The following is a 12,925-nucleotide window of genomic DNA, read 5'->3' on the forward strand; positions in this document are numbered from 1 at the left end:
AAAATATCTCTTTATTATGTAATTCTACATATGAATTGATAATAAAATGCATTAATGCTGCTCAATTCATAACAAAAGCATGTTGCTCTAGACATAATTAGAAACTACCCAGCAACAGCGTCATCAGGAGGTGAACATAGTGTTGAGCTCTACTCAGCGTTGGCACTCGACAGCGGACCGGCGAACCTAGTTGGTTGGTAGCACAGTGTACTGCAGTGGTCAGAGGAGGAAGGGTCGGAGGCATCTAGGCGGCATAGTGGAATCATCCCGACGGCCAGGGACAGAACTGGCCGGTGTGGATGCCGGAGCCTGGAAGGAAGGGCCAAAGGAAGGATGGCGCCATGGCGAGGTCACGAGAAGGTGGGTGGAGCCATGGAGCAGGCGGCAGGAAGTGTGTATTTAGCAGCGAGGCTGTGCGATATGTGCGGCCGGGGAAGGGCCAAAGGTGGGACTTGGAGCCTGGAAGGGGGATGAGCGCTGGCTCTCTGACGCAAGATATGAGCTGCGCGAGTTGCAGGCAGGTGGTGTGCTCGTGCCAAACCTCGAGACTTGGATCGATCGTAAGTTCGTAACTAGGTTGAGTGGGCTACCAAACAAAGCATATGTATAAACACAATCATGAGATTCCTGGGCGGGCCATGGCAGGTTTGGCCCCAACGAAGCTCCGCCCTTATTTGTTCCATTCCTCCAAATAAGCCGATCGTACAGTGAAAAGGTCATTTTTTTTTCTATAGCTCCAAGCAATGAAATCCAACATATTATGCATCGGAGGGGGATTGCGAGCACCCTTTGAGCATCAATTGGCCATAATGTTTTGTCGGTTTTGTTTCTTTTCTTTCTGTCAAACTTTTTAGAATTGGTTGTGTGCATCTTAATTATGCAGAGGCCGGGTGTCACTCATAACGCTTTTGTATTCGCTTGATGCTACATTTTTTATATAATAAAACGCCCTTTATCGAAAAAAATTGGTCACAACGTTTGTCTCACCAAATCTTCATCCCAAGAACTCGTGACTGGATCAAGGAGATCAGAAACCTTTTGCAAAAGATGCCCTCTTCTAGGAGTAATGACTCCTATTCACACAATTTGGAATCCATGCATCTCTCCAAATATCAATATTTTGTCCATTTCCAACCCACCGGATATAACCATTTTGTAGAGAATCCACTCCCGCCATAATACTTTGCCAAGTAAAAGAGGAACCTTTTTTAGGTTTGCCATTAAATCCCCTTCCGGGAAATATTTAGCTCTCAATATAAAAGCACATAAGGAGTCGGGATTATCAATCAGACGCCATGTGATAGGGGTCAAGGTGTCCCGTCTTTCGATAAGATGGTGGCTATCGTTTTTTGGTGGAGTATACTTTGACGATCCAACTACGATCGTGTGAGGACGTCGTGTCTTAGCAATCGCTAAACCAACTCCAAGGGGTTATTCACCATGCAGGAGCACGATCAACCTGACCACGAAGGTCTATTTCCTGCAAGCAAATGAAAAACAAGCAAGAAACTGAAATTGCAATCTGGAAATTGCGAATATAAGAGGAAAGGTTTATTAATGAAGGTGGGGTTCTGTGATGTCTTGGTATGGTCGTTGAACACAAACGAAGTACGCGAAATTGCAGCTATGGCGAACTTTTAATCTAAACAAAATCCAAAGTCTAAACAATGCCCTAAGGGTTGTATATATGGAGGAAGAGGGGGGAATTTCGTGGCCTTTGGAGGAGGGGTCCGAAACCAACCCTAACTCTTGTTTCCCCACACATACGGACTATAATAACAGCCTATACTTAAGTATTTCAAAATTACATGGCCCTGGCCCAATAATAAGGTGGCGCAGTACCTAGAATAGTCTCTGGACGTAATTTATGAAGTGACATCTAGTATATTTCGTCCAAGGCTTCATGCACTCCTTATGGTGACTTCAAAGTCCTGAAATCATCACTTGTAACTCCGTTCTTGTTCCCCTTGCGCATGCCATCATCTGCACACTTGGTCTTGCTCCAGTGTTCATCCCTCTTATCCATGCCAGGCCTTTGTAATCAAAACAAATGTATCCAATTTAGGTAGCATCATATTCTCATGAACATTAGAATCATTACCAAGAAACGAAAGTACCTGATAATTTAATTGGCGTGTGCGAGCTCTAGTAATTGGTCCAGTATATGTAGCAGTAGGGGTTGTGGGTGTAACAATGGTATTGATGTCCTCATCATCCTCCCCTTCTTGAAATGAAGTCATCCTCGACGGAAGCTCATCTTCCTCACCCAAATAAGGCTTCAAAACTGCAATGTTAAAAGTGGGACTAACCCCAAAATCTGCAGACAGCTCAAGTTTATATGCATTATCATTTATTTTCTCTAACACCTTAAATGGACCATCATCACGTGGCATTAGATTTGATTTGCGCAAATTAGGAAATCTATCCTTACGCAAATGTAACCAAACAAGATCTTCAGGTGCAAAGTCAACACGTTTTCTACCCTTATCTCCAGCAGGTTTATATTTAGCATTCATACACTCAATGTTCTCCTTAGTTAGCTCATGCATTTTTAAGATCAATTCAGCACGTTGTTATGCATCAAAATTAACCTTCTCTGAAGATGGAAGAGGCAACAAATCAATAAGTGCATGAGGAAGGAAACCATACACAATTTTAAAAGGACACATCTTAGTAGTAGAATGCAATGAACGATTATAAGCAAATTCAATATGAGGCAAGCATTCTTCCCACGTTTTCTTGTTATTCTTCAAAACAACCCTAAGCATAGTAGACAATGTTCTATTGACTACTTCAGTTTGGCCATCAGTTTGGGGTGACATGTAGTACTGAAAAGCAATTTAGTCCCCAACTTAGCCCATAAACATCTCCAAAAGTGGCTAAGAAATTTAGTATCACGATCTGAAACAATTGTATTTGGCACACCATGCAAGCGAATAATTTCACGAAAGAACAAATCAGCAACATTAACAGCATCATCGCTTTTATGGCATGGTATAAAGTGTGTCATTTTCGAGAACCTATCCACGACAACAAATATGCTATCCTTCCCCTTCTTTGTTCGAGGTAAACCTAAAACAAAGTCCATAGATATATCCTCCCAAGGAACACTAGGTACAGACAAAGGCATATATAAACCATGAGGATTGATAGCATAATCAATTCAGAGATGCAAAGTTGAATAAACACTCAACGACAGTACTGTGCTGGTCCTAGGCTAGACCGTACTAGAGACGTGAGCCTAGAACACGAACAAAATCACGGTGCGGCACGTAAACAAGGGAAAAGCACACTCTGAATTTTCTTTTCGCTCTTTTTTGCGCTCCTCTTTTTTTTGCGAAAAATCACTATAATGGCGAGTGTCTCAAAACTCTTCCCAAGTCAAACTAACAGGATAGGCACGGAATTTTTTTAACATTTTTTTTCGGAAATCAGGGCAGCGACGATGAAAAAGTGCGACAAAAAATCACTATGATGGCGAGTGTCTCAAAAGACTTAGAAAAACCTAAAAACAGGATAGGGAAAAAAATTCGGCTGCCAAAATTTTGGCCTAAAAACTGCCCGGGGGTCTCCAAACTCTTTTTTTTCGAAACCTACTTAGGCAAGGAAACGCGAATCGGAAAATAGATGGATCTTGAAAGCAAACCTAATGTAAAAAGAACTCAGATTGGTGGTGGATATATGATGGTAAGATATGGCAGCGGTGGTGGTATATGGATATGGTGGTGGTATATGGATACAGATCGGTGGCGGATAAGCGGTGGTGGTAGATGGCAGGGCCGATGATGATGGTGGGGCGGCGGCATGACAACTTATGGCCAGAACTCGAAACTCTAAAAGACTAGACTCTAAGACCAGCAACTAGACACGACGATGCAACCGCAAATTCAACAAAGCAAAATACTGAACAGACTATGCAAAGGCTTAGACTGGTTCGGATATAATGAACTAACCCTAATTCTTTTGTGGCTTTTCGTGGACTGTAGGTATGAAGAACATACTCGATCTAAACCACGAAAAACTGTAAAATCTCACTGAGCAACCTGGAAATCTGATACCACTTGATAGGGTCCAAGGTGTCCCGTCTTTCAATGAGATGGTGGCTATCATTTTTTCGGTGGAGTAGACTTTGACGATCCGACTACGATCATGCGAGGACGTCGCACCTTAGCAATCGCTAAACCAACTCCAAGGGGTTATTGACCACGCCGGAGCATGATCAACCTGACCATGAAGGTCTATTTCCTGTAAGCAAACGAAGAACAAGTAAGAAACTGAAATTGCAATTTGGATATTGCGAATATAAGAGGAAAGCTTTATTAATGAAGGTGGGGTTCCGTGACGTCTTGGTCTGGTCGTTGAACACAAACAAAGTACATGAAGTTGCAGCTATGGTGAACTTTTAATCTAAACAAAACCCAAAGTCTAAACGATGCCCTAAGGGTTGTATATATGGAGGAAGAGGGGGGAATTTCGTGGCCCTTGGAGGAGGGGTCCGAAACCAACCCTAACTCTTGTTTCCCCACACATATGGACTCTAAAAACAGCCTATACTTAAGTATTTCGAAATTACATGGGCATGGCCCAATAATAAGGTGACGCGGCACCTAGAATAGCCTTTGGACGAAATTTATGAAGTGGCATCTTGTATATTTCATCCAAGGCTTCATGCACTCCTTATGGTGGCTTCAAAGTCCTGAAATCATCACTTGTAACTCCGTTCTTGTTCCCCTTGCACATGCCATCATCTCCATGCTTGGTCTTGCTCCAGTGTTCATCCTGCTTATCCATGCCAGGCCCTTCATTTGTAAGCAAAACAAATGTATCCAATTTAGGCAACATCATATTCTCATGAACATTAGAATCATTACCAAGAAATGAAAGTACCTGATAATTTAATTAGCGTGCGCGAGCTATAGTAATTGGTCCAGTATATGTAGCAGTAGGGGCTGTGGGTGTAACAATGGTATTGATGTCCTCATCACCATGCTTGTTTAGCTAACAAAGCCAGATTGGAACAATGTATATCTCTGAAACCCATACCTTCATAATTTTTTGGGACACACATCTTCCACCACGCCATCCAATGCATCCCCTTCTTGTTGTCCTCGTCACCCCACCAAAACTATGACATCACGTCAATGATTCCTTTACAATTTTTTTTAGGAATTTTGAAGACGGACATGGCATAAGTTGGGATAGCTTGTACAAAAGATTTGAGAAATATTTTCTTTCCTCCAACGAATAACAATTTTCCTTTCCATCCACTTTTTTTCATGATAATTCAATCAATCAAGAATTGGAAGCAATCACTTTTGTCCATACCCACATTTGTAGGCAAACCCAAATATTTATCATTGAGTGCTTCAGTCATAATATTCATAATTGTACATATTTGCGCCTTGTCTTCCACCTTTGTATTGGGACTAAAGAATATACTAGACTTCTCAACACTTACCATTTGCCCCGAGGAGGCACAATATGAATCCAAGACTGGTTTCAAAGCCTATGATTTCATAGTACTTGCCTTCATGAGGATTAGGGAATCATCAGCAAAGAGAGGGTTTGAACCGAGGGTGCATCTCTACTAACCTTTATTCCAGATATATTTCTGTCCTCCTCCGTGTTTTCTAAAAGGGTAGTCAGTCCCTCTGTACATACCAGGAATAAGTATGGAGAGAGGGGTTCTCCTTGCCTCAATCCTCTAGTAGGTTTAAAACTCTCTGTTTCTTCCGTATTAAAATGAACCCGGTATTCCACAGAGGATACACATTGCATAATCAGATTTACCCAGTTCTCTTTGAATCCCAATTTGAGCATAATTGCCTTCCTTCGGAAAAGGCCACTCTACTCGGTCATGCGCTTTTGTGCATGTCCAGTTTGATAGCGCACATGCCTTCATTACCATTATTTTTCTCTTTATTGTATGGAAGCACTCATACGCCACTAAAATATTATCAGTAATCATACACCCGGTCACAGATGCACTCTAACTCGTACTAATAATTTCTGATAGGATTATGTTCAAGCGAGCTGCAATCATTTTTAGATAACCTTATACACCACATTGCACAAACTTATTGGTCTAAACCGAGTTACCTTTTCTGGAGAATTCACCTTTTGGATCATTATAATTATAGTATCATTCCAGCCATCAGGAATAGAACAAGTATTTACCGTCTGAAGTACCTCTTTAGTCAGGTCATCCCCCAACGTGGACCAAAATCTTTATAAAAAAATAGCATGCAGACCATCCGGACCTGGTGTGATAGAGGCGAAGGTGTCCCGATGTTTCGATGAGATGATAACTATCGATTTGGCGGAGACGACTTTGATGATCCGACTACAAACATGCACGACATTGCGCCTTAGCAATCACTAAACCAACTCCGAGAGGTTATTGACCACGCTGGAGCATGATCAACCTGACCACGAAGGTCTATTCCTGCAAGCAATCGAAGAACAAGCGAGAATATGATTAAGCAATTTGAATATTGCGAGTACGGATGAAGTATTGATAAAAGTGGGGTTTCATAAGCAGTCTTGGTCTGGTTGTTAGACACAAACGAAGTACACGAAGTTGCAGCGATGGCTAACTTTTATCTAAATAAAACCCCAGCAAAAAGCTACTAGATGGATCTACTTATATAGGAGCAAGGGGTGGCAGCCAAGGAGGTGGGAGGACCTCCCAAGGCAGCCTAAAACTAACCCTAGGTCGTACAAGGCTCATGGGCCCAAGTGGAGGTGATGCAACACCTTTGGGCTTGTAGTTTGACTCAGATTCTGCTGCAACGTCAGATTGTTTCGTACATAACTCAATGCTCCGGATGAATTTGAAGGTGAATCCAATTGTTCTGTAAAGTGCATGAAATCTACTTTCCAACAAAAAAAGAATCACCCAATTCGGAGTCCGTATGAAAGAGTTATTGGTGTTTTGAGTCAGGTATGTCTGTGTAGTCCGAATCTGCATCCAGAACGTGAGAGACTTGGACTCTATCTTCTCTTGTCCCAAAAGTGACGTGAGAGGACTTTTTAAACATCACATAAACTTCTCTTTTTCCCTTATCTTCATATGTTGATTGTTCAAATGTCCCATACACCCGCATTTAGACATGGCACAAAAGTCTGTGAAGTATTTTTGTCTTGGATGACATAAATAAATTATTGCATAGTTTGCATTAGATATCACCTAACAAATATACATGTATGCAATATTTTTGGTCGTATCCAAGGTAGTCATGTCCTCATCATGGTGCTTTTAAGTCTCCAATGTCAAAGAGGGCCTTCCGAACCTCCTCTTCCGTATAAGGTGCGAGAAGCGCATTATTCATTTCATCAATCACTTTCCTTTTGACAAGAGATAGAACCTCCGAATTCGGTTGGGCATTTCTGAGGTGAAAAGCTTTGAAAAATACCCCATAATGTGGCTTTTCATCTCCGTATCTTGCACCCAAACAACATTCTCATCAAGCAATATTTTAATTTGATTTCTCTTCTTTCTAGTCGTTGCCGCATTGTGAAAAAAATAGGTGTTACGATGACCATGTAATAGCCAGTTTGCTCGGCCCCGTTGTAACCACTAGATCTCTTCTTGTTCCAAAAGATTTTCAGTAAGAAGTAGGGTATCCTTTTGTTGCACTTGAGTTTTCGCATTCATAGGTCCCCTTTGTAGTTTTTCTAAATCTTTGAGTTTATTTATTCTTATTTTTGGTCCCTTCAGTACATCACGATCCCAGGTACGCAAATCCGCATGCACCGTCCTAGTACGTGCAGCGAGAGACGGTCCAATACCCAACATTTTCTCTTTTTCCATGTTGTGCGTACAATTTCTACCACTGTCTCTTCTTTGAGCCATCGAGCTTCAAACTTTTTCACTCGACTTCTGCTACTTCTTGAGCTTGCGTTGGTTTTTCCCTTGAAGAGGAAAGGGTGATGCAGCAAAGTAGAGATAAGTATTTCCCTCGGTTTGAGAACCAAGATATCAATCCAGCAGGAGACAACGCACAAGTCACTGAATACCCGCACAAACAATCAAACAACTTGCACCCAACGCGATAAAGGGGTTGTCAATCCCTTCACGATTACTTGCAAAAGTGAGATCTGATAGAGATAGATAAATGATAAAGTAAATATTTTTTGTATTTTTGGTTTATAGATCGGAAAGTAAAAGATTGCAAAATAGTAGATCAGAAACTTATATGATGGAAAATAGACCCGGGGCCATAGGTTTCACTAGAGGCTTCTCTCATGATAACAAATAATACGGTGGGTGAACAAATTACTGCCGAGCAATTGATAGAAAAGAGCAAAGTTATGACAATATCTAAGGCAATGATCATGAATATAGGCATCACGTCTGTGTCAAGTAGACCGAAATGATTGTAGATCTACTACTATTACTCCACACATCGACCGCTATCCAGCATGCATCTAGAGTATTAAGTTCATAAAGAACGGAGTAATGCATTAAGCAAGATGACATGATGTAGAGGAATTAACTCAAGCAATATGATGAAAACCCCATCTTTTTATCCTCGATGGCAACAATACAATACGTGCCTTGCTGCCCCTACTGTCACTAGGAAAGTACACCGCAAGATTGAACCCAAAGCTAAGCACTTCTCCCATTGCAAGAAAAACCAATCTAGTTGGCCAAACCAAACCAATAGTTCGAAGATAATTACAAAGATATCAAATCATGCATATAAGAATTCAGAGAAGATTCAAATAATATTCATAGATAAGTTGATCATAAATCCACAATTCATCGGATCTCGGCAAACACACGGCAAAGAGGCATTACATCGAACAGATCTCCAAGAACATCGAGGAGAACATGGTATTGAGAATCAAAGAGAGAGAAGAAGCCATCTAGCTACTAGCTATTAACCCGTAGGTCTGTGGTAAACTACGCACGCTTCATCACAAGGGCGATAGAGTTGATGTAGAAGCCCTCCTTGATCGAATCCCCCTCCGGCAGGGTGTCGGAAAAGGTCCCTAGATGCGATCTCATGGGTACAGAAGGTTGCGGCGGTGGAAAAGTGTTTTCATGGATGCCCCTGTTGGTTTGGGGACATATGGGAATATATAGGCGCAAGAATTAGGTCAGGAGGTGCATGAGGGGCCCACAAGGGTGGGGGCGCGCCCTACCCCCCTGGGCACGCCCTCCGTCCTTATGGCCGCCTCGTGGCTCCTCCGACTTCATCTCCAAGTCTCCTGGTTGTCTTGTGGTCCAAGAAAAATCACCGCAAAAGTTTTATTCCGTTTGGAATCCTTTTGGTATTCCTTTTCCTCGAAACTCAAAAACAGGGAAAAAACAGGAACTGGCACTAGGCTCTAGGTTAATAGGTTAGTCCCAAAAATAATATAAAATAGCATATCAATGCATATAAAACATCCAAAACAGATAATATAATAGCATGGAACAATCAAAAATTATAAATACGTTGGAGACGTATCAAGCATCCCCAAGCTTAATTCCTGCTCGTCCTCGAGTAGTCAAATGATAAAAACAAAATTTTTGATGTGGAATGCTACCTAACATATTTATCCATGTAATTTCATTGTGGCATGAATGTTCAGATCCGTATGATTCAAAACAAAAGTTTAATATTGACATAAAAATAGTAATACTTCAAGCATACTAACAAGGCAATTATGTCTTCTCAAAATAACATGGCCAAAGAAAGCTTATCCCTACAAAATCATATAGTCTGGCTATACTCCATCTTCATCACACAAAATATTTAAATCATGCACAACCCCGATGACAAGCCAAGCAATTGTTTCATACTTTTGGTGTTCTCAAACTTTTTCAACTTTCACGCAATACATGAGCGTGAGCCATGGACACAACACTATAGGTGGAATAGAAGGTGGTTGCGGCAAAGACAAAAAGAAGGAGATAGTCTCACATGAACTAGGCATATCAACGGGCTATGGAGATGCCCATCAATAGATATCAATGTGAGTGAGTAGGGATTGCCATGCAATGGATGCACTAGAGCTATAAGTTTATGAAAGCTCAAAAAGAAACTAAGTGGGTGTGCATCCAACTCGCTTGCTCACGAAAACCTAGGGAAATTTGAGGAAGCCCATCATTGGAATATACAATCCAAGTTCTATAATGAAAATTCCCACTAGTATATGAAAGTGACAATAAAGGAGACTCTCTATCATGAAGATCATGGTGCTACTTTGAAGCACAAGTGTGGTTTAGCATTGCCCCTTCTATCTTATCTCTCATTTTTTTATTTGGGTCTTCTCTCATTTTTTTGGCCTCTTTTTTTCGTTCGGAGTCTCGAAATCATAGTCTCCATCATCCTTTCCTCACATGGGACAATGCTTTAATAATGAAGATCATCACACTTTTATTTACTTACAACTCAAGAATTACAACTCGATACTTAGAACAAAATATGACTCTATATGAATGCCTCCGGCGATGTACCGGGATGTGCAATGAATCAAGAGTGACATGTATGAAATAATTATGAACGATGACTTTGCCACAAATACGATGTCAACTACATGATCATGCAAAGCAAGATGACAATGATGGAACGTGTCATAATGAACGGAATGGTGGACAGTTGCATGGCAATATATCCCGAAATGGATATGTAAATGCATAATAGGTAGGTATGGACGTATGGTGGCTGTTTTGAGGAAGGTATATGGTGGGTTTATGGCACCGACGAAAGTTGCTCGACACTAGAGAGGCTAGCAATGATGGAAGGGTGATAGCGCGTATAATCCATGCACTCAACATTATTCATAAAGAACTCACATAATTATTGCAAAAATCTATTAGTTATCAAAACGAAGTACTACACGCGTGCTCCTAGGGGTATAGATTGGTAGGAAAAGACCATCGCTCATCCCCGACCGCCACTCATAAGGAAGACAATCAATAAATAAATCATGCTCCAACTTCATCACATAACGGTTCACCATATGTGCATGCTACGGGAATCACAAACTTTAACACAAGTATTTCTCAACTTCACAATTAATTACTAGCATGAACCTAATATCACCATCTTCATATCTCAAAACAATCATAAGGAATCAAACTTCTCATAGTATTTAATGCACTTAATATCAAAGTTTTTATTATATCCCTCTTGGATGCCTATCATATTAGGACTAAATTTATAACCAAAGCAAATTACCATGCTGTTTAAAGACTCTCAAAATAATATAAGTGAAGCATGAGAGTTCAACAATTTTTGTAAAATAAAACCATCGTCGTGCTCTAAAAAGATATAAGTGAAGCACTAGACCAATATTGCCTAGCTCAAAAGATATAAGTGAAGCACTAGACCAATATTGCCTAGCTCAAAAGATATAAGTGAAGCACATAGAGTATTCTAATAAATCACGATTCATGCGTGTCTCTATCAAAAGGTGTGTACAGAAATGATGATTGTGGTAAACTAAAAAGCAAATACTGAAATCATACAAGACACTCCAAGCAAAACACATATCATGTGGTGAATAAAAATATAGCCTCAAGTGAAGTTACCAATAGACGAAGACGAAAGAGGGGATGCCTTCCGGGGCATCCCCAAGCTTATGCTCTTGGTTGTCTTTGAATATTACCTTAGGGTGCCTTGGGCATCCCCAAGCTTAGGCTCTTGCCACTCCTTATTCCATAGTCCATCAAATCCTTACCCAAAACTTGAAAACTTCACAACACAAAACTCAACAGAAAATCTCATAAGCTCCGTTAGTATAAGAAAATAAATCAGCTTTTTTGGTACTGTTGTGAATTCATTATTTATTTATATTGGTGTAATATATATTATATTCCAACTTTTCCGTGGTTCATACCCCCCGATACTACCCATAGATTCAGCAAAATAAGCAAACAACACATAAAAAACAGAATCTGTCAAAAACAGAACAATCTGTATCAATCGGGATATTACGATACTTATGTAACTCCAAAAATTCTGAAAAATTAGGAAAACCTAAGGAATTTGTTTATTAATCTTATGAAAAAAGAATTAGTATTTTATCACGCTTCTTTTAAAAACGAGAACTGTTTTCCTGAGCGTAAAAGTTTCTTGTTTTCAGCAAGATCAAATCAACTATCACCGTAAGCCATCCCAAAGGTCTTACTTGGCTCAAACACTAATTAAAACACAAAAAACCACATCTAACCAGAGGCTAGATGAATTATTTATTGCAAAACAGAACCAAAAAGCAAATAACAAAAATAAAATTGGGTTGCCTCCCAACAAGCGCTATCGTTTGGCGCCCTTAGCTAGGCAATGTATTATTTTAATGATGCTCACATTAAAGAAAAGAATTGAAGCACAAAGAGAGCATCATATAGTACTTGAAAAACATATTTAAGTCTAACATACTTCCTATGCATAGGCATCTTATAGGCAAACAAATTATCAAGGCAAGCAAATCCTAGCATATGCAAATAAGAAGAAAGAAACAATAGCAATCGCAACATAACGAGAGGTAATTTAGTAACATGAAGATTTTCACAACCATATTTTCCTCTCTCATAATAATTACATGTAGGATCATAATCAAATTCAACAATATAGCTATCACATAAAATTTTCTCTTTATGATCCACATGCATGCAAAGTTGACACTCTTCCAAAATCATGGGATTATCATAAAATAAAGTCATGACCTCTCCAAGCCCACTTTTATCAAAAAATTCACAAGATTTATCAATCTCCAAAGTAGTGGGATAATAATTTCCTAAAGTTGACACTCTTCCAAACCCACTTTCAATATCATAGCAAACATATTCATCATGAGGACTAAATAAATTTTCAAGATCATAAGAAGCATTATCACCCCAATCATGATCATTGCAGTAAGTAGGGGACACAGCAAAACTAGCATCCCCAAGCTTGGGGTTTTGCATATTATTAGCAAAATTGACACTAAT

This window comes from Triticum urartu, chromosome 5 (assembly GCF_003073215.2).
Source record: "Triticum urartu cultivar G1812 chromosome 5, Tu2.1, whole genome shotgun sequence".
In the NCBI taxonomy this organism is placed as follows: domain Eukaryota; kingdom Viridiplantae; phylum Streptophyta; class Magnoliopsida; order Poales; family Poaceae; genus Triticum; species Triticum urartu.